This window comes from Crocodylus porosus, unplaced genomic scaffold, assembly GCF_001723895.1.
Source record: "Crocodylus porosus isolate Cpor-Errol unplaced genomic scaffold, CroPor_comp1, whole genome shotgun sequence".
Lineage (NCBI taxonomy): Eukaryota > Metazoa > Chordata > Crocodylia > Crocodylidae > Crocodylus > Crocodylus porosus.
Window position 1 is genome coordinate 11,300,662 of NW_017728911.1, and position 20,853 is coordinate 11,321,514.

The 20,853-nt window shown below is 39.9% G+C and overlaps 1 protein-coding gene across 2 annotated transcripts in view; it reads left to right on the forward strand.

The window, feature by feature from the left end:
* The window catches only part of OTUD7A (OTU deubiquitinase 7A), a 217,214-nt gene that overhangs the window by 33,192 nt on the left and 163,169 nt on the right, over window positions 1-20,853 (forward strand). The window contains exons 1-2 of one of the 2 annotated variants that reach the window (XM_019533428.1): window positions 8,333-8,475; window positions 11,341-11,477. The gene's annotated coding sequence lies outside the window, so the exon portion shown is untranslated. Of the gene's footprint in view, window positions 1-8,332; window positions 8,476-11,340; window positions 11,478-20,853 lie in introns of those variants that run through there. The other variant, XM_019533429.1, reaches the window with a different exon arrangement.

Genomic DNA, 20,853 nt, shown 5'->3' on the forward strand with positions numbered 1-20,853 from the left:
CCAAATTGATTTGGGACAGTGATTTGAATCACAAAATTGAATCACTGTCCCCCCACAAATTGGCTGAATCCAGAGTGAATACTAGCTACTTCACACCAGCCTAATACATAGTCTAGTACTTTTTTATTCTGTTTCACTATGTAGTGCAGTTCTGGAATCAGATGTTCAGAAACAGCCTGTAGGCAATCTCCTCTTTCAGGAATTTCAGTCAAAACATCACTGTTTAGTTCCTAGAGGTGAATTCTCCTCCAAGAATTGTCTCTACTCACAAAGTTTAGGGCAGACAGCCAACTTACTGCTTTCTGCAGCTCTCCAAACAAGTAATTATATCACAAAACTAACAATAATGCAAAGCTTTAAGGGCTGGACCTATACTCCAGCTTGCTGGGCTTAGGCACACAATGGAGTATGAGTGGGTAGACTTCTTTATGGTGGCCTTGCTCTAGACAGGAAAGCACCACAGGCACGGTCACAGATATTGGAGAATTGTCCTCGGGTTTTGTATTTGTTTCAGACTGAAACTTTGGAATATGTGCAAAACCAAGGTAAATAATTAGTGAGCCACTTGCAATGTAACTAAGTAGTATTTTGTGTTGGGTTACTACAATTAGAAGCAGTAATTTTCACTAGTGCTTGTAAGTCTCCAGATCCAGTTTAAAAATTCCTGTGCTGCTGTGTTCCAAAAGTATCAGTTTAATTTGAGTACAGTATTTGTATCTTTCTTAATCCTTATCAACTGACTTGATCGTGTTGCCAAAAGCTTGTGCTGGAGGACCCTTTCAAGGGATAAACCGGGATAATTGAAAATCAACTATAATAGAAGAGATGGTATGTATTGAATTACAAAATCATTAAAGCCTCGAAGTTGCAAAAAGGCCAGTTCTCTAATTCCATCATTGCCACCTAATGGCTGACAAAATGGACTAGTGGTTAGGTTTGAGCAAGACCTACAAAGGAAAATGCCTGATCTTGAAATAAATTCATATGTTACCAAAATCTATTTTATAATTAAGTTAGTTTATTCCAGTCTTCAGTTGAGATGTGATACAAAATTGTAACTGTCATGAGTTTTGTAATGAGGCAGAAAACCATTAATTCCCTAGCTGATTCTTTTTTGTAGCTTGTGAAATTATTGTGATTTGAAAAAGCCCCCTTTCACAGAGACCTTTTAAAGAATTTGTTGAAATTGGTTTAGTGGCTGCAATGTAAAATATTAGGAAAGTGAATTATTCCTTCCCAATCAACTTTGTGCTTTACATCTGTAGCAACAATCACTAATATGTACGGAGTATGGCACAGCCACTGTAAATCCATATGGCAAGTTGTGTTAGATGCTCTTTCATCTGTTACAGAGGTTCACAAGACACACTCGTCTTAGTTGCCTTCCGAAGGAAGGATTGTTGTCTTACAAAGCTGAATTTGTAATGGAAGAATTACCAATGAGATCTCACAGTGAAGTTGACAGGTGTTCAGAAATTCAGCCTCTGGCATGTCATGTTATCTAGTTTGAGTAAAATGAACATTTTGTTACTAAGGCAGCTATTATTTTGAGTAGTGTATAATCTCTTAGATAGCTAGTATTTTACTTTCCCATTCTATCCCAAAAGGTCTGTCCTATTTTGGAAACTTAAGGTCTGGTAGCTTTCGCACTTCCAGTAAAAGCCATTACCATGTTATTTTCTAATTATTAATGCATAATTGTGACATACTGCAATTACCATACATCTTTCATTTTAAATATGGGGTGAAAAAGACCACTGATTATTTTCAATGCCCGTTTGGTAGCAAAAGCCAAAAGTCCAGAAATGAACTCCTATATTGTTGGTGACCTACTCAATTCATGATTTCATAGAAATCGTAAAATTGGGCATTGTCCATGAAATCTGCAATGTCCACGAAATATGAAAATAAAAAAAAAAACTTCCTAAAAAATAAAATGCTGGCTCCCCACTGGAAGCCAGCAGTCCTCATGGCTGCTGCAGCACAGCTGTGCCGCCCACTAGGGGGAAAAGTGGATGGGGACTGCTAGCACAAAGGGGAGCAACCAAGATGGGTGTTGTGCCCTTTCTCCCACCCCTCACCACTGATTGGCTGAGAGGGCTGCCTGTCATGTGGCTTTGCCTCTGTTTACTAATCAGTGGTGAGGGAGCACATAATGGACAGCCCTTTTAACTAATCGGTGGTAAGGGGCTGGAACACCAGGGCCCATAGGCTAATCAGAGGTGTGGGGGTCTCTCTTGCAATAACCCATGAAAATGTGGGCTGGCCCCATGATCTGCCCGTGAAATTGGCTGCCCACCCCCTTAATTTTAGTAGGTCCCTGTATGTTGTATATATCTGCAAAACATTTGAAAAATTAAAAAGCTATAAAGAGATGCCTGTAGCCTGTCAATCTTACAGTGCACCTCTTCAGTAATTTTATTCTTGTTCAAAAGCCAAAGCGGTCAAAACATGGGTATGTTCTTCAGATCTATTCCTAGGGTTATTATCCCACTTACCAACACATAGCATAGAAATCAGTAGTCTATTTTAAAGGGGAATGGGAGTAGGGAACAGTAACACACTGTCCTACTAACTGAGGTTAGTGTTTATATAGGCAAATGCATAATTAAATACTGTGTAAACTAATTTGTATTTCTAGAAATACTTCTTTCATTTATCAAACAAAACTTGACAACTCTTAACTGAATATTCATTGATCTAAAATTTTAAACAAGCAGCCTAATGTGTTTCTCCATTACTTGTTAAGAGAAAAGGCTGATTGAACAGCTTGACTTTGAACCAGGTCTTGATGATCCACAAACTAGGACTTGGCTTGACCAATGAGTGAAGTGAATTTCAAGATTTCATTTTCAAATGCAAAAATGGTTGGTAGAAAGAGGAGATCAGTCATTGTTCTTTATCCACAGGGACAAGACCAGATGTAATGAAGTTAAATTGTGACAAGGGAGGTTAAGCATTGGAGCAGGAGGTTGTGGAATTTCCCTCCATAGAAATTTCTTAGTACAGATTACACTAAGATTTGTTTGGGAAGTTTTAGAAAAGAAAGATCCTGTTTTAAGCAGGATATTAGATCAGGTTACCCCTTGTGGTCTTTTCCAGCTCCATTTTCAGTATGATTGAGCACCACCTATTATTTCAGTATATTGTTTGGGGATGAATAGCCATCTATCAGGTCATATGACTTGCGCACACAGTCTCTTCACTCCTGTGTCAATTAGTGTACTGAAATCTATTCCCAACTTTCACAAACATCATGTCCTTTTTTTTCCCCCAAAGACCAAGTATCTTTTGTTTTAGGAGCACTGAATACTGAATATTTTCTCTATAGCAGCAATACAGCAACTTGCAAATGATGTATGGAATTAAATATTCCTCTACACTGCTCAAAGAGTAAATGGTATATGTTGTGCTGTTTGCTATAATAGTCACCTGTCATAGGCAGAAAAATCACCAAGCCCAGAAAAGAGCAAAAATTTATACAAACTTAAAAGCAAATGTTCTTTCCCTATTCCCATTCACAATGAGCAACCTAACTAGAATCCACTATGGAAAAGCTCCTTTTTAAAAGATACTTTTAAACTTTCTTAATTTTCTATGTTTTTTAACACTTGTCCTTCATGGTATTTTGGGGATAATGAATGGTGTTTATTCACCTCATATAATTAGTACAATGTTGGTTTGTTCGTGCTGGAGACCAAAAAGTGGTAACAAAGAATCATTGGATTCTGTGAAATGTCCATGTCAGTGAAATATCTAAATGCTGTAGTCTACATGTCATGTAAAGGATACAGTATTTTCACTTTGTTTGTCAGTAGTCTCATATTTTGCCTTTCAGAATGGAGCTATCCAGCTTTCTAGTATCATGTTGGTGCATACCTGTTGAAAGTGAAGTTCTGGTCTGAAAATGCAGAAATCCCATTGTGTAGGGTTCCTGCATGTACCCCCATGTTTTGAGACAATATTTGTGCAGTTGAAAAGTCACAAGGTCCAAATTTCAAGTTGGTGATATAGCGACAGAAGAGGACATCTTTTGAAAAGGAACTTGTGATTTTGGATTCTGCAGTTGGGTTCCAACTTGAGACTTCTCACAAGTCTGATTTCCAGATAGGGCTGGGCACCGATCTTCTGAATTTTTCACAATTCCCTTTAAGAGTAAAGCTGTTTTAAGGATCCTTTTTTAAGGAATCTGTTCTTTACCAGCTAAGCATTGTCTTTTTCCTGTTAAGGAAGCATCACAAGATATTTTTACCTTGGGTTCGTCCCTCAGCCACCAGCTAAGTTAATCTGATGGACACTTCAGTGTTGCTCCCCAGATTTCTGCCTTCACCTGGAAAAAGCAGAGCTTGCTCCAGAGCTATCCCTGAGGACCTGGCTTGCAAGAGTATCTTCTGCCAGCAGTTCACTTACAGTATGGTAGAGAGATGAAATGTTAAGAGGCCTTGAGGAAGAAGTGTTAAATCTTATTGCCTAGTGAGTTCTTCCCAATGGCTTTTTTTAAGAATCTGCAGCAGGCCCAGAGGTAACACCAGAGGGCTTCCACCGTCAGCATCTCACCCCACAGATCATTTCCAGCTTTGAAGATATAAAGTGCTGTATGAAGGCTACATATGATCTGTAATGAGTAGCAAAAGTGGATGCAGGGAGCTTTTTATTTAAATAACTTGGAATATAGGGAAAATACAGAATCAGTCTTTCAGATCTGCTCTGGTAGGATCTGTACATGTGTGCAACACTTAGTTTCTTGGGGCCAGGGTTTGCTTTAATAATTCACAACTTGTGCTCAGCAACCTGATTTTCCAAGATAAATGTGAATATGTAATATTTAGAGAGACTGGATACCCAGTCAAATTTAGTGGGAGAAAATGGTGAAACAGAATCAGTCTGGCTTGAAGTTGTTCCAGAACTTGGTCAGCTGTTTGTATACAGGGTCCTTAGAAATGGATTTTATTTAACAAAAAAAAGCCATTTCAAGGAGTAAAGATGAAGGTTTTCTGCTATGTTTTAATGAAATCTCCTGGTTTTAGTTCATAAACCTATAGAACAGAAGTGTTCTAGCTAATGGTGCTAGCTACTTAGGATATGAATGTGTGTCCAGCTCTGTAAAATGTGCATTTATCAAGGGAGTATCTTTCAGTTAAAAAGAAAGGGGGAAGAACATGCTGAAGTTATTGACTAGTGGTTGATAAGGGCACAAGTTGAATTCCTTTTTTCTCAAACCACTGCTTCCCTGGGATCAATAGATTAGGCAGGCTAGTTCTGGAAGTGCCATTAAGATATTGTGAACTGGGTAAAATTCAATTCTGTACTTTCTCCTCCACATCACCCTTTTGTAAGTCTCCCACAGATGGCCTGCTCTTCTAGTGACTGAATTCAGTGCAGGGAGAGGAGCCAGAAGGAAATTAGCCCTTCCTGCCTGTCACTACATAGAAGGCACTGTTTGCAGAAATTGCTGGTTCAGCAAAGTAAACAACAGGATAAACCAAAACGGGCAGAACAGGAGGACTTTCCAAAATGTTTGTGAATAAGAGGAGGCTGCAGGTGATGAAATATTGCATGATTTTTTCTCTGTCAAGTTGTCTTACTCATTAGGAAGGCTGGCCTGGCATGAAGGGCAAACCAGAAGTGTTTTTAACAGCTAGCTGCAAAGATTTGAGTACCTGGAAGTGCTCTCCGTGCTTCTTGCACTGCCCTATCCATTCAGTCTGTTGCCATCATAGACAGCATAGCAGTTAGGCTTTTGTAGCTGACAGAGAGAGATGGCTTTTTTTTCCCCCCTGCTCGTAGCCATTCTGGTGTTAATAGATCAGCTTCCCAAATCAAATAATGTGTGAAAGGGGGTACTGCCTGTTGTATTCAACATGCTTGTATCAAAATCCTGGGGTTTCCCATGTCATCTTTCATTTTGGTTATTGTGGGGAAGAATTACTAGACAAGATTCTTTCCCTGGCTGGTGAGCAGAGCTGACTGCCAGAAAGAAGCAAAATAGATTTGTGCTGTGGTCCTTTTAAAATTTTTAAATGACACCCTGCAGTGTCTGAGAAGGACAGGTATGTCTTTCAAAAATAATACCACATCTTCCAAATAGTTTCCATAATGGTGAATCTTTTACAAGCAGAGTAAAGCAGACCCCTCTTGACTGAATTGGAGGCCTTGCAATATAAAGGCTTCATAGCTTTGCATTCTTCCTTTCATATTTACTTTCTGTTTTTGCTTTGTAGATGATACTTCTCAATTTGCAAAACCAAGATTTATTTTTTTACATGAAAAGTGAAATATAGTGCAGATATTTTTTAGCAAACTCCTCTCCCTTTCTTCCTCCCCCTTTCCCTCTCTTCTTCCCCCCTCCCCCCCAATTATATATTAGGGAAAAGAAGGGTTTGTTGAAAAATAACTGCTCTGTATTTCATTTTTTCATGTAAAAAAACCAACAAAACAAACCTTGGTTTTACAAATTGAGAAGTATCATCTGAATGGATACTGACATTGCAGCACAAGTATATATACATTAAAGAAAGAAACAAATCCAAGATGTGTGGTGCTGCAGATTTCAGGCAGTTCTATACAAATATTTTCTAGCATTTTAGGATTATGTTGCCATCAGGTTAATTGAATGTGGCCTGAACAGAGAACTGTATCCCTTCATATTTTTTCCTTTTTTATAATCATTGGTAGTCTGGGATAGGCTGTTTGCATTTTTGAGGCTATTGTCCTCCATACAATTTTGTCAGATTTCTTTTCTTTCATAGGTAAATGGTATATGCTATGGCAAGTAAGAGCCAACAGCTTTTTCTTCAGCTATTGCCTTTAGACATTAATCTTCTATGTGGGGGTGGCTTTTATTTTTCTGCAAGCTTATTTTTCAGTCAATAGTGATTTTTTTCCATTCTGTTTTTGGTTTTGCAAATTTCCTATTTCACATTGTAATATTTAACTCAATCTATGCCTAGTTTTTTATAGCAGATAATAATAGATGATGATAACGGTGGCAATTAGAGCTAATGGTCTGCTTCTCAGCCTTCCTGAGCATTCATTGCTCCTATTGAAGTGAGTCAGAAATGCTCACTTGCACACCTCTTAAAAAAACAGCTTGTACTTTTTAACATCAGATTTCACATTTATCATATTCACTGCACCTTTAGTGTGTCACAGAAAACGCTTTCATATGTTTCTCCACACAGTTGCCACCTAGTTTTCTTTAGTGTTTTTTAGCTAGAGATACCTGCTAATTGGCTGCATGTCATTTTTACATTTTTGTAACTTAAATGAAAAATGATAAAAACAAATATATTTTCAATTCTTCTGACTTAACTAGGTGGCTGATGCTGATTTATACAAAATGAAAATATTTGGGATGTTACTGGTTTGTTTTAACCAAATTAAAAAGAAAAGAAGAGAGGCTTTTGTGCTTTGTGTTATGTTTCTTTCTGTTTGTTAAACAGACATTCCCAAGTTTAGAACTGAAAGCTATTTCACTGGAAAAAAACAGACTGACATCAAACTGTATTAATGGTGCATTATCAAAATTATGAAAGAGCTGAATTTTGAAGAAACAAGTCAACATGGAAAAAATGTTTATGAATAACTGAGTTGTAGCTGATTTATTTTACATTCTGAAAAAAATGCATTGTATTCCAGGGATGTATTAACAAACTGTTTACCTAGGCACAAGCTTTTGGGTTTTTCTGCTGGAAATTTTATTTGTCCTTCTGCTCTGCTCCACTCCCATCCCTCAAACTTGTGCATGAGGGACTGTCAGTGAGAGGGGAAAAAACTCTGACTTTTGTCTTCTCTGGTCAGATCAATAACAACATTTTATCATAGTGTAATAGCTTTTGTGCTGTAGGCATCTCTTCACTAGCAACTGGGCTGAGACTGTTACTTTATCTTCATAGGCTACTGAACATCAGTCAGAAAACTTTCGGTCTGCTTCAGCCTGGATCACATTCAAAACAGCACTCTAGAAGTTAACCTAGACGTGCTGCTTGACATTTCATTGCAGTGACTTCTCCCACAGGATTGTTCCACTCCTTCCTTGTCAAGGCTAACTTCTCAACAGCATCTTTTAGCTGAAAGCAGTGATGGATTCAGGCAAGCTGAGGTCATGTCTGTATTAGAAAGGGTCGTCAGTAAGGCTAAATTGGCAAATGCTCCTAATGTAAATACATGTGTTTTTAAGAATGCCTTATCACATATGAAGCAAGGATTGTTGTGGGATGAAATCTTTTATTTTACCAACTATACATTTGGGAGAGAGGTAGATGGGCTTTTGGGGTATGAAATAACCTTCCTCAGTCTTTCATGACTTTTTGTAACCTATATGTACAGGAGGACACCTGACACTGAGAGGAAAAAAAATCACACACCAAATGACATGACTGAAACACTGAGTGTTTCACCTGTGGAGGAGATAGAAGTTCATCAGAACATCACAACATGGCTCCCCTATGGTCCTACCTCCCAGCTGGTATGCAGGTGGCTGGCTGTACCCTTTTTCTTCTCGGCGATAGCAGTGGGAACCTGGCACCTCTAGGAGTAGTATTGTTTCCTTTCTCCTTTACAGACAGTTTCCACAATACTTACTGCAGGAGTTGGGATTTATTTGCAACAATGGGTAGACAGGGGCTGTTGCACTCTGGCCTTTCTGCTGGTATCTACTAGTGATCTGGTGCTGGCTGCCAGAGTAGCTGATCATGAATTAACCCCTTAGTGAAATACATGGGATACTTCTCCCCCCTGAGAGTTATTGTTTCAGGTGGCTGCAGACTCGGGCTGTATTGTTTATTATTGCCTCATGTTTTCAAGGTTTTCTTCATAACCTTAAGGATTCATTTATTTCAATAAAAGCTGGAATTCTGATATCATATCACACTTCCTGCAGAGCATTTACGGAAGGGACCTGCTTTGCTAAAGGTAAAGGTATAGTTCTGCTGATGTCATACATTTCTTTTGTATGGCCTGCTGCCCCGAGAACAGGTTTCAATCATTGATCCCCTTGTGTCACTGCTCAGTCACTAATTTGACTATCAAGTTGTTTAATGATCTGTAATAATACTGCATCTGGGCTAGCTGTTCTATATAAGTGGGCATGCTGTCCCTCTGGATTTATCTGACACATGATTTTCAGTTTTCCTAATCACTCTTTCATAGGCTGTCAATTAGTTATATAATTTAAGTGAAATGTGCAGAGAAGGATTGCTGAACTCCAGTTCTGCACCTTCAGAACGTAAAATGAATCATTCTGGTTCTGTGTCTCAGCTGTATTTTTTACTTGGTATCTCTGCTTATTTTAAAAATGCTGTATATGACACTGAAGGAGGGTTTAGAAGTGGAAGAAGAGTTAATCCTACAACATTCTTTAAGGACCATTGCAAACTGAGCATAAGAATCAGTGAGCATCAGTTTTTCACAGAAACTGAAGTGTAGAAGACATTGGAGGGGGGGAAGTAGGTCACCGAAAGATTTCACGTTATTTTGAGGTATAGCTTTGAGTGAACTCTTTCCTATTGTAGCTTGCAGGCTTTTAGTTTGCTTAGCTATTGTATATAGTAGGGAGCTTCCTGCAGGACATGCATGGGTTTGAATGCAGGCAGCATTGTACAAACACTTGACCAAAGCCGGAAACAAAAATACCCGTTGCTTTTACAAGATCAGCTCTAAGGACACCTAAAATTGTTTTTTGTATTGTTTTTAACCACGGAAGCTCCTTTCTCCCCTTGTTTTGGTTTAGGCAGGCTAGTGCTGGCAGTTCCGCTAAGATATTGTGAACTGGGTCAAGTTCAATTCTTTACTCTTGTACAGAGTCCAATTCTGTACTAACTCCACATTTGCATGTACTCCTTAGCTAAGTTCCCAGCATGAGATGGACTCTTTGGTTTCATGAGTTTTTTTTCTAATGGCAGCTTTCAAAACAATGGCATTGGGGTTTTATCCATTCAAGTTACTGTGTTGATTCTCTGTTACTCTTGCCATGTACGATAATTTACACCAGCATAAAGTGAGTATAAATCATAAACAAGATAATGGTAGTATTTTACACTCTTTCTGCATTCAGTTTGCACTGATGCAGAGCACTATACAAGGTACAGGGAGACAAAGGATCAGTCTGTTTCATATGGGACAGTGGCTCTCAACTTTTTTAGATTTGAGGCACCTCTCGAAAAATGCCAGCTCTTAATTTTCACTTCAGAAAAATAATGGAGCAATTCTGTTGCTGCAAAGAACTCAGACTACAACAGGTCAGAAGTGTTTTGACAGTATGAATTCCTTTTTGAAATCTGTGACTTTTTTATCTCCTGAATTGTATTTGCCCTCTTAACAGTGCTAACATTGCACAGCAGCACATAACCTGCATGAAAGGTTCTCAAGGCACCTCAGAGTGCTTGAGCACCCTTGTTGAGCATCACTGATATAGGGTTTGTTTTGTGTGAGTGAGTCAAGGACTGAATGCACAGACTTCATTTGAAAGGGAAGCTAATGCTACCAGTCTTCATGTTGACTGTACATTTGTTAAGTATTTGGGCCTGCCTCTGATCTTTGTGCAAAAGAAAAGAATGTATTGGGAAATCAGATCAATAAGACTATTCATACAAAGCTCATAATGCTAACAGTTTGGATACCATTAAGCTGCTGTTTCCGTGTCCTTGTCATTTGAAACTACTGAATACACTTTTCCAAACTTAAATTACACAAGCCAATTGAAAAAAAAAAAAGGATTTCAATCATTACAAGGAAGAATTGATGATGTAGTTGATTTCGGAGCTCTTTTTCTTGAGCTAGGGACAGACGTTTGGGGAGGCTAGGGGGAAGATGGATCACATTAAAAATGGCCACCTGATCCAACTTCAGTTCACCCAGGTGCTGTCCTTGCACTTGGATCCCTAGTTAGGTCAATCTAAGTGTAAATTGTACAGAAGTTTAGGAAGTTGAGATTTGTCTACAAATGGCCAGCCCCATCTCATTTAACTCTACCTTGGAGGTAGTCTCACTTAGACCCAGTCCAGCAAAACTGATCTACCTGAACTTCTGGACAGTTCTCATTGTAGCCACAGGGCTGGGGAAGCCCAGCCACTGGCCCCAGCTCCAGTCCCAGGGCTGTGCTTTTCCTAGTCCCCAGCACCATGCTATTTTTAGCCTTCTGGCCCCTTACCCCACCTTTTGTGGCCAGGTTGATGTTCAGGTAATCTGCTTTTCAGGTGCAAACAGGTGTGCAGAATAATTAGTTCATAGCCATTTCAGTCACCTAAAGTTAGAGGGTAAGGCTGATATTAAATGCATTGTTAATTATCATCATGTAATGCATAAACAGTATGATGATTCCTATTCTCTCTTCTTTTTCAGATTTCTCAGGGGACACCATTTCACTTATTCTCACCTCCTCCTGTGGCAAAAATGGACTATTTTCCTCACCGAAAACCAGCAACATAATGCCCATCTGATACATGCCTCAAACAAATCTTATTTAAAGTCTGTTGAAAGTAAGTCAGATGAACAACTTGTTTAAAGACCGTTTTAATCACTGTATAGCTATTTATGGCTGAAGAGTAAGCAGCCTTAACAAGAGAACTAATTTTAGCTGTCTGGCTTTAGCAGCTGCTGTTTGTTCTTAAAAGTATTGGAAGAAATAACTAGCTGTAAAGGAAAGATTGAAGTTAAGTTGCTCACTGGCTAACTGGTGCCAATGCATGTCACATGCTGGGTTTTTTTTGTGCCTTATTTATCTCATTAGAAGTTCACTGCAATAGACTGTAAATCAGCAAATCAGTTGTTGTGAGCGAGCAACATGAACTAAAAGATTATCTGCATTGTAAATGAAGCTTTAAATTTCGGTTGCTATGACAATTAATGTTAGAATTGACAATGTAGAAGCAGGGATCATAATACCATTTGTTGTTTCCAGTATTGTGGGTTGAATGACTTTCTCTGCTTTTCGTTTTGATAGCTGAAACAGCCTTCAGTTTCTTGTGACGTAAGGCTAAATCTAAGTATGCATCTCTTCAAGTTACATTTTTAAAAATGCAGTAGCACTTTAAAAATTCAATGATGATGCATACCTATATCTAGAAGCTTCTTCCTACCAAGTGCAGAGTTCAGAAGTGAAATGCACGTGTGTTTTGAGAATCCTGTAACATGCACAATGAAAGAAAGAAAGCATTAGGGATCGCTAAGGTCATTGTTGTGATCAGAATCATGTCCTCATCTGGACAGGAGAGGATAATGATTGGAATAATACATTTTAATATTCTGAAGCAATTTGTTTCCTGTAGTACCCAGGAAAGCTTCTAAATCACACGGGTTTGGGAAAATGAAGGGAAAAGGTACGTTATGAACATTGTGCTTATAATTTGTTCCACCAAAAATCCCTTCTAACATGAGTTGCAACTTCCGATTTATTTAATATGTTGCTTGAACAGTTCAATAGCAAGGACAGATGTGTTGCCTTGAGTTAAGATTTGGAATTCAAAGTATTCTACTTGTAGCACAATGCAGTGTTGCGCACTTGTGAAATCACAATATTGGAATAAAGCCTCAGGGTGCACAAAAGCTATCCCAAACACATGCCCATCTGGCCTCTTTTGAAAACCTCCAGTGAGATTCCACAACTTCCCTAGTCAATGAGTTGCACTGTCCTACTGTTCCTACACCTCCAGAAACTAATGGCCCCCCTCTACCTTTCTGACTGTTAGCATACAGACTGAGCTCCTGCCAAACTTTAGTTTCACGTATCTACTCTGTTTCAGGGGTTCTCCATGCAGTGTCTTACAGTAAATTGATATGATCTCTTCTGCTTCTCCTGTCTACCAGGTCTGGCTGCAGGTTCTTTAATGACATTCACCTCAATTAAAGTCTAATACAATCCTTTGGAAAATTCCAATTGCTTTTCATTTAGCTTTGGATAAGGCCCCAACTTGTACCTCTTGCTTTCGCACAGAGCAGGGTATTCCAGGTCAGATCTAAAAATGTTGGCAGAAAATCATCTAAATGCTCAGCTTGCAAAGCCTCTTCCTTCTCTTTATTAATCTTTTGACCCTCTTTTTTTCTCTACCTATTTCCATTTGTCTTCTATCTTCATTTTTTTCCTTGAGCTCCTATTCATGTGAGAATTGCAGAGTTTCATGCAAAGGTTTGATTATGTATAACTGTAGTATGAATAATATCCTATCTGTTAGCCTGGTGGTTGATTTGGTGCTTGCAAGTATTTTAGCAACACCTTGCGAGAATTCAGGTTTTACCTGTTTGTCAGGGTATTCAACTCCTCAAAAGATTTCTGAAAATGTTTTTTCAGCAGCAAGTGAAAAGTTTAGGTGAGTTTACATCCTTCATTCTCTAGCTCCTTAACACCACTTCATCTCTTAAATCCCCCTACTACTCCACAGTTTTGTACCTTAGTCATTAAGTGACTCTAATGTGCCTTTTTTCAGACAAGTTTCCTGCCCCCCAAAAATTCAGCAGTCTTTTTATCTCTCTTACTAGTTTTATCAAAGAGCTTAAGCACGTTAGAAAATAACAGGTGATTTAAGAATGAACAGTGGTTCAAAAAGCCAAAGAGCAGTCTTATTTTAATAAATGCTCCCAAATTGTTCTCTTAAAATAGATAACTCTTTCTTAGATGAAGATAATTGGGCTGAATTTTTGTGCTCGTCTTTTCTCTTTCCCTAGGTAATAATGCTGTTTTGGACAGTTTATAGTTCTCAGATGCCTTGTATGTTGTCTGAGGTTTCTTCAACCTGTCTCTCTTTCCCTTCTTTGGTTCAGGATATCACATCCTGTTCTAATTGAAAGGGTTTCTAACCATTTAGGACTTCTTATCATGCTTAGAAACATTAATCCAGATCAAATTACGGTGAGGTTCCTTCTCATTAAATCCTATTCTTATTCAGAACTGAAGTGAAACTGAGTTTAGTTTAGATCACTTGAGAATTTTAATTCACTTATAAGTTATGCTTGTTTGTCTGGAGCAAAATAGACTCCATATAAGAGTAAAACTTTAGTAGCTATACTGAGCTACTAAGCTACTACCCATCTTGATATGAGCCAACATTGACATGCAAGCAAATAAGATTTTGTATATGTCCATGTGAAATTTCTATGCTAATTATTTGCTTGTGCAATTTTTAGATGGCCTGCTGAAAAACTTAGCCACAAAATTTAGGGTAATTTGTTTTTACAGTTGTTCAGAAATAAGGACAGCAATATGAATTTACAGAAATCCTATGATTTACAAATACCAACACCATTGATCCATTTTGGTTCTCTTAGTTTTTGATATAGGTTAGGGACAGAAATTACACACAAACTGGTATAAGTGATTGGAAACCAGTTCAAATCTGTAACAACAGAAATTCAGTTCACATAAATTGCTTTCAAAATGGCCAAAACTGATTTAAGATAAACCTGGATGGATGCAGTTTCAGACTTCACTGGTTTAGGTTAAATTGGTTTATTGAACTTTTGTTCCAGATGCAAGTTAACTCAGTCCCGCAGCATCCCAGGATGCTTTGCACCTCCCTTTCAGACTCACCCTCATAAGGCTGCCTTGGCCCAAGCTGTCTGTTCCAGCTGAGCAGGGAGGGCAGGTCCAGTGCTCCCTTCCCCCCCATCCTCCCCAACTTCTTGCCTGGGCCACTGCAGGCATGTGGCCTTATTTCTGGAATCAAAAGTGAATGTCTGTTCACTTGCTTACTTGTTCAGTCTGCGCAGCTCAGACTAACCTGCAAAGATTGAATTGATTCAGCCTCAGGCTTTTTGACTATCTGTACTTATCCGTAATGCTCAACCCCCTCCTTTCTATACTTCTCTGCATGTTCCTATGTATATGTAGAGATTTTGGACCAAAGATGCTTGTAGAATAGTCTTTCCATTACTTTTGCTGCATTTTTACATTGGAAAGTTGAACTGCATCTTCTTCTACAGTTGGCTTCTCTCATGCTAGAAACTGAGAAGACTTCCAGTCATGCACTTCCTAGTGTCATAATTTGGGTGGGTGGGAGAGTGGGGGACGGGGGGTAGGGGACAGTGGGTGTGATAGGGGCAACTGCTCTGGGCTCCTACTTGGAGGCAGAGGAGATAGGGGTGGGGGCAGGGGGCACCAAAGCAGCTGCTGTTGGGAGCTGCACATTCACATTCATAGATTGTAAGGCCAGAAGGGACCTTGGAAGATCATTGGGTCCAGTCCCCTGCACCAAGCAGGAAAGACAACTGGGGTCAGGTGACCCCAGCAAGGTGACTGTCTAGTCTACTCTTGAAGATTTCCAGGGTAAGTGATTGTACCACCTCTGGAGGGAGCTTATTAAACAGTCTGGGCATCCTGACTGAAGTTTTTCCTAATGTTGATCCTGAGTTGGTCTTCCTGGAGTATTGTGGCCATTGCTCCTAGTTTTCCCCTTGAGTTACCTGGTGAACAGTTGCTCACCAAGCCCTTGATGTGCTCCCCTCGTGTAGTGATAAGCTGCTACCAGGTCCCCTCTCAGCCTTCTTTTCTTCAGACTGAAGAGTCCCAGATCCCTCAGCCCATCCTCGTACGGCTTGCCGTGTAAGACTCTGATCATAGGGGTGGCTCTTCTTTGGATTCTGTCAAGCTTGTCCATGTCCTTGTTCAAGTGTGGTGCCCAGAACTGGAAGCAATACTCCAGCTGTGGTATTTTGCTACTTCTGCTTGGCTCCGGGTCTCTGGCCATGTCCCTAAACTGCTGGCTTCCTGATTTTGTTTTTTTTTTATTTAGATTCCTTTCATTGCTACTTTTTTATTCATAAAAAATCACATTTATGAGAGAGATACCACACCTCCTAGGCTTTCACAGAAGGGATGGTTAAAAACTTTTTAAGCAAAACATTTCCTCATAAGTAAGCTAAAGAAATAAGGTGTAGATGAAACTATTGTAAGGTGAAAGCTCACAGTCTTTGGATAATTTTGCTCAAAAGGTAGTCACCACCAGTGTGTTGACATTTAAGTGGAAGGAGGTATCAAGTGAGGTTCCCAGGTGGTCTGTCCTGTGTCTAGTGTTGTCCAATATCTGTATTAATGACTTGAAGAATGGAATTGAGTGCAAGTGTCATCAAGATGGTGGGGTATCAGACAGCTTGGAGGATAGAGTTAAGATTCAAAATGACTGATAAATTGGAGAAACGGTGTACAATTAAATTAGATGAAATTCTGCAAAGGTCAGCGCAAAGTACAGCGCTTGGAATGAAACAGTCAAATACAGAAATGCAAACTGGCTAGGCAGGGGCTCACAACTTGAATATGAGTCAATAGTGTAATATTGTTTCACAAAAAGCACACTGGGATGTACTAACAGGAGGGTCACATGCAAGTCACAGGAAGTGATTATAGCACTCTGTAGCACTAGTGAAGCCTAGCTTGGAGCTCTGTGTCCAGTTTTAGATAAGGTACACTTAAGAAAGATGTGGACAAATTGGAAAGAGTTCAGAGGAGAGCAACAACAATTATTAGGATTGAGTAGAACTGGGATTATTTAGTCTGAAGAAGAAAAGATTGGGGAGGGAGAGTGATTAGTCTTTAAATAAAATAGGGTTGATTTAAAGAGGATAGTGATCAATTTTTCCCTATATCCGCAGGGGACAGATGAGAAGTAAAGACCTTACCTGGCAACAGGAGAGATTTAGGTTAGATACAAGAACGAGGTTTCAAACTAAGTACTGGAACAGAGTGTTGAGGGAGGTTAGGATTTCCAGTGCAGGTTAGATAAACATATGCCTTGTATGTCCCTTCCAGTTCAATTTTTTTGTGGTACCATTTTTCTGACAAAAACTGGTATTTTGTCAAAATCTAAACTTTCTATGGAACTTTTTTCTTTTGGAAAAATCATAATGCAGATGTATGTTTTGAGTTGACATTAATCTTTCTCTCTCTGAGACATGAGGGTGCAGTCATGGAACTTGTCATCCTGGGCTCGGTAAGCTCTATTTGTCCCCTCATGAGCCCTAGTTGCCCACGGGATTAAAACTCCCGTAACACATGGAGTTTCTTTGACTCGGCTGATGCATCCAGGTAATTCCCCAAATGAATGACAAAGTGAAGTTAAATATTTGGGTGTTTTTAATCAAACTTTTTTTGAATTCTTCATTCTGCAGACAGTTTAACTATATTGGTTTATTGTTCCTTCTGAAATCACAAAAAAAAGTCAAAATATCAGAACTTTTTGTGGGATGAAACTTCTGTTTTCCCATTAACTCTATTCATAACTAGAGCCCAGGAGGACTGTAGTTCAACATCCTGTTGTGGAAATTTTTCTGAGCAAACTCAAACCCAAAACTACCCAAAGTTTTAGGCAAGGTTCCACGGCTCTGGATGCCTTGCCTCCGAGTTGGGTAAACCAGTTTTCACTGTCAGCTCGGATGTTTAGGTTTGAAAAGGCACTATAGTGAATTGCAGGATTTTAGTCTTCTACAGGTCCTCCCCTAGATTTCCATCCTTAGACTTTAAATGCTATTGCCACAGCCCATGAGGCATATATGGTCTCAAATGCGTGCCAGCTGATACCAAAATATTTTCACTTCTCAAGCCAATTACACCTTTAGGCACCAGTGCTGATTCCTCACTTACAAGGGGAAAAGAGTTTTGCTCTTTTCTTAAAATCTGCAAGATTTCCTTTACCATTGTAGGTGCCACTGATCTTGTCTTCTGCTGTGAAGCACCCAAAAAAATGGGAATATGGGATCATATGAAAATAGGGCTGGAAGGGACCTCAGGAAGTCATCTAGTTTGGTCTCCTGCTCAAGCCAGGAACAGCCCTAACGAAATCATCCCACTCAATGTCTGTCTAAATTTGGCATGAAAATTTCCAGAAATGGAGATACCACAGTATCTCTAAGTAGCCTGTTCCAATATTTGGCCGCCCTCATAGTCAGAAAGTTCTTATTGCCACCCTAAAATTCTTCTGCTGCAGTTTAAGGCCATTGCTTCTAGTCCTTTCCCTTACAGCCACAGAGAAAAGGCTATCTCTATCCTCTTTATAATCTCTCTTCTTGTATTTGAAGACTGTAATAAAATCACTCCTCAGTCTTCCCAGTCCACTAATAATTTTGTCACTCTCAGCTGGACTCTTTTTAGTCTGACCATATTGTTCTTGAAATATGGAGCCTCAAACCAGACATAGTAATCCAAGTGAGGCCTCATCAGTGCTGAACGAAGTAGCAGAATTTACTTTCCTTGATTTGCAAGAGAGACCCCTAGCAATATGACCCAGAACATTGTTGGCTTTTCTTTTGCAACAAGGACATACCATAAATGGTTTCTCTTCAGCTTTGACACCTTGGAAACAATCCTAAAGATAAAAAGCATCAGTCTTAGAACGCTGATCTAAGGAAAACAGTTACTTTGGCACTGAAGGACTTGGTTCCAATCTGACCCCTAAATCCCTTTTGCTGGTGCTGAAATGGTCTCTGGTGTATCATGTCAGAGTGGTCCTTATTCTCTAATACTGTTTTTTCCAGCATACTAGCCCTGGCACCTATTCCACTTACAGGCTACAGTCAAAAAGCCCGAGGCTGTATCGAACAGATAAGCAAGTGAATAGACGTTCAGTTTTGATTGCAGAAATGAAGCCACATGCCTGCAGTGGTCCAGGCCAGAAGCCAGGGGTGCACTAGAGCATGCCTCCCTGCTTGGCTGGACCAGACAGCTTGGGCCAAGGCTAGGCCACCCCACCCTGCAAAGGGAGGTTTGTGGGGGAAGTGCAAACTGTCATGGGATTCTGGGGGATTGTGTGTTAACTCAGATCTGAAGTTCAGCAGAGTGTGTTCTGCACTATGGATCCCACGGAAGGAAGCAGAACCTCAGCTCAGAGCAAGGATTTGAACCCAGACTGCTTAAATCCCAGGCTAGTGCTCTGTGCCCCGGAGCAGTTGAAGGCTGTCTGGCAAAAGGACTTGGTAACTAGTTTTCTTAATTTACAGACAGAAATGAAAGGGATCTACTGTGGTGCTTGTGTTTAAATGGAAATCATCAAACTTTATTGCAGTTAAGCAGCAACTGAGCTCTCTGCAGTCTTTCCTGGTGCTGATTACTGCAACGCTGGTTTTCCTTAGGTGTCTTACATAGTTTCTGTTACCAAAGATTTATTTATGACAATAAAGACCTGAGAATAGCTTTCGTAATTGCACCAGCCTTCATCTTTGTCATGGCCCCCACCATGAGCCTGGGAGTTTGTGGGGTGTCATATGGTTTTTCTTTTTATTTTACTGATATGGCATCTGTAGTTGTGTGGTAAAGCCCAGTGTTTTGCTGTATCCATTTATGTTCCTTTTCTCGCTGTATAGATTATGTTATGCTGTCCTTGTATATCTATGATTTTTGGATATGGTTTGGTCAAGGAAAGGGACTAGGTGGAACTGTTAAATCTGTCTTGTTGTTGTGGTACTAAGGTAAGGACAACTACCACTTCCAATTGCAGACAGAAGGGGCCACTGGTGGGATGGGCACCCAAGTTATAGTCTGCTTGTAATGGGGAAAGTCAACTGCAGCTAAGGCATCTGAGAGAAATGGCACTTCAGCCATAGGAATGCCCGGCGTCTTGGGGTGAGAGATTTCTGGGAGGTTCTTGTGACTCGACAGTAATTAGAATAGTGCAGATGAGAGGGAAGGCTGCCTGGGAAGTATTTTAGAATCCGGTGTTTTGGATTTTCTCAGGCTTTGGAGGGGTCCACGTCCCCAGCAGTCACGGGTGGTAGAATCAACAGGAAGGCTGATTGACAGGACTTTCAGGAGGGCTAAGATGTAGCTGGGTGAGAGGGTAAGAAACTTTGTTTAGCTTTGTGTTCTCTCTTCAAACTTATGGTCACTTTTGCTTGTATAATTCTTTTTTCTTGCATAATAAATCTGTTTGTTTTATCTTCTTATTGATTCTCTGTGGAAAGAGTAATCCCTGGACAAGTGATGTTCCAGACTAGTCATTCTATAGAAATGGGGACCTCAGATTTCTTCTACTGTCCTAAGGGAGCAGATTCCTTTGCTGCCTGTGCCTTGCAGAATAAGGGCAGTGGAGCTGGAGCTTGTGGGGATAAGACGTTCTCAGGACAAACCTTGGTTGTTTCCTTGGGAGAAGCAGTGTGTCAGCTGGGAGACACTCGGGGGGCACCCCACTGATGGGTTTATGACAATCTGTTTTATTCAGTTTTAGATTTTTTCATTCCTACAAAACAAGAATCCAGCTATAGCATTTTTGTGCGTTTCCTTTACATAAGCATAAATGAAATCAGGGTTAGGAAGGGATGTTTTGTGAAGTCAAAATAGTAATGAAGGATTCTTTGTTCCTTTGTTCTTTGTGTGTATTTGCTTTTGTAACTGATTAATTGGCTAAATCTGTGTAGCTGGGTTTTTCCCTTCTGTTACTGGGCAGAGGCCATGTGAAAAGACTGTGGGACTAGGTACCTTTTAAGGTGAGTACTTTTTAGGACTATAAGGGGTGAAGAGACTCAGCTGGGGGCCAGCTGCAGACCCACTCCTGAAGACCGCATCCTGCTAATGGGGACCTCCTGAGTGGGCAGGATCAAGTGATCAGAAAAGGGGAAGGGCCAAAGGACATAAAAGCAGGCTCCCAGCTGCCAGTGGAGAGGAGAGGCCTGGAAGGGTGGTCAGCATGGACTGGCTATGGGGAAGGACAGAGGTCAGAGGCAGTTAGGGCCAGAAAGGTCAGATTCCCAAGAAACTGTCAGAGATTAAAAGTACTATTTTTGCAATGGGGAAAACAATATATGTTAATTAAAATATGCCAGTTTTGAGTTTCAGGGAGTTGGAAAGCATCCGTCTAAAACTGGTGGTTCCAAAGTTTAAAATAGCTGTTTTCATCTGTAGATCTGCATTGGCTAATGTATGATTCCATCTAATATTTT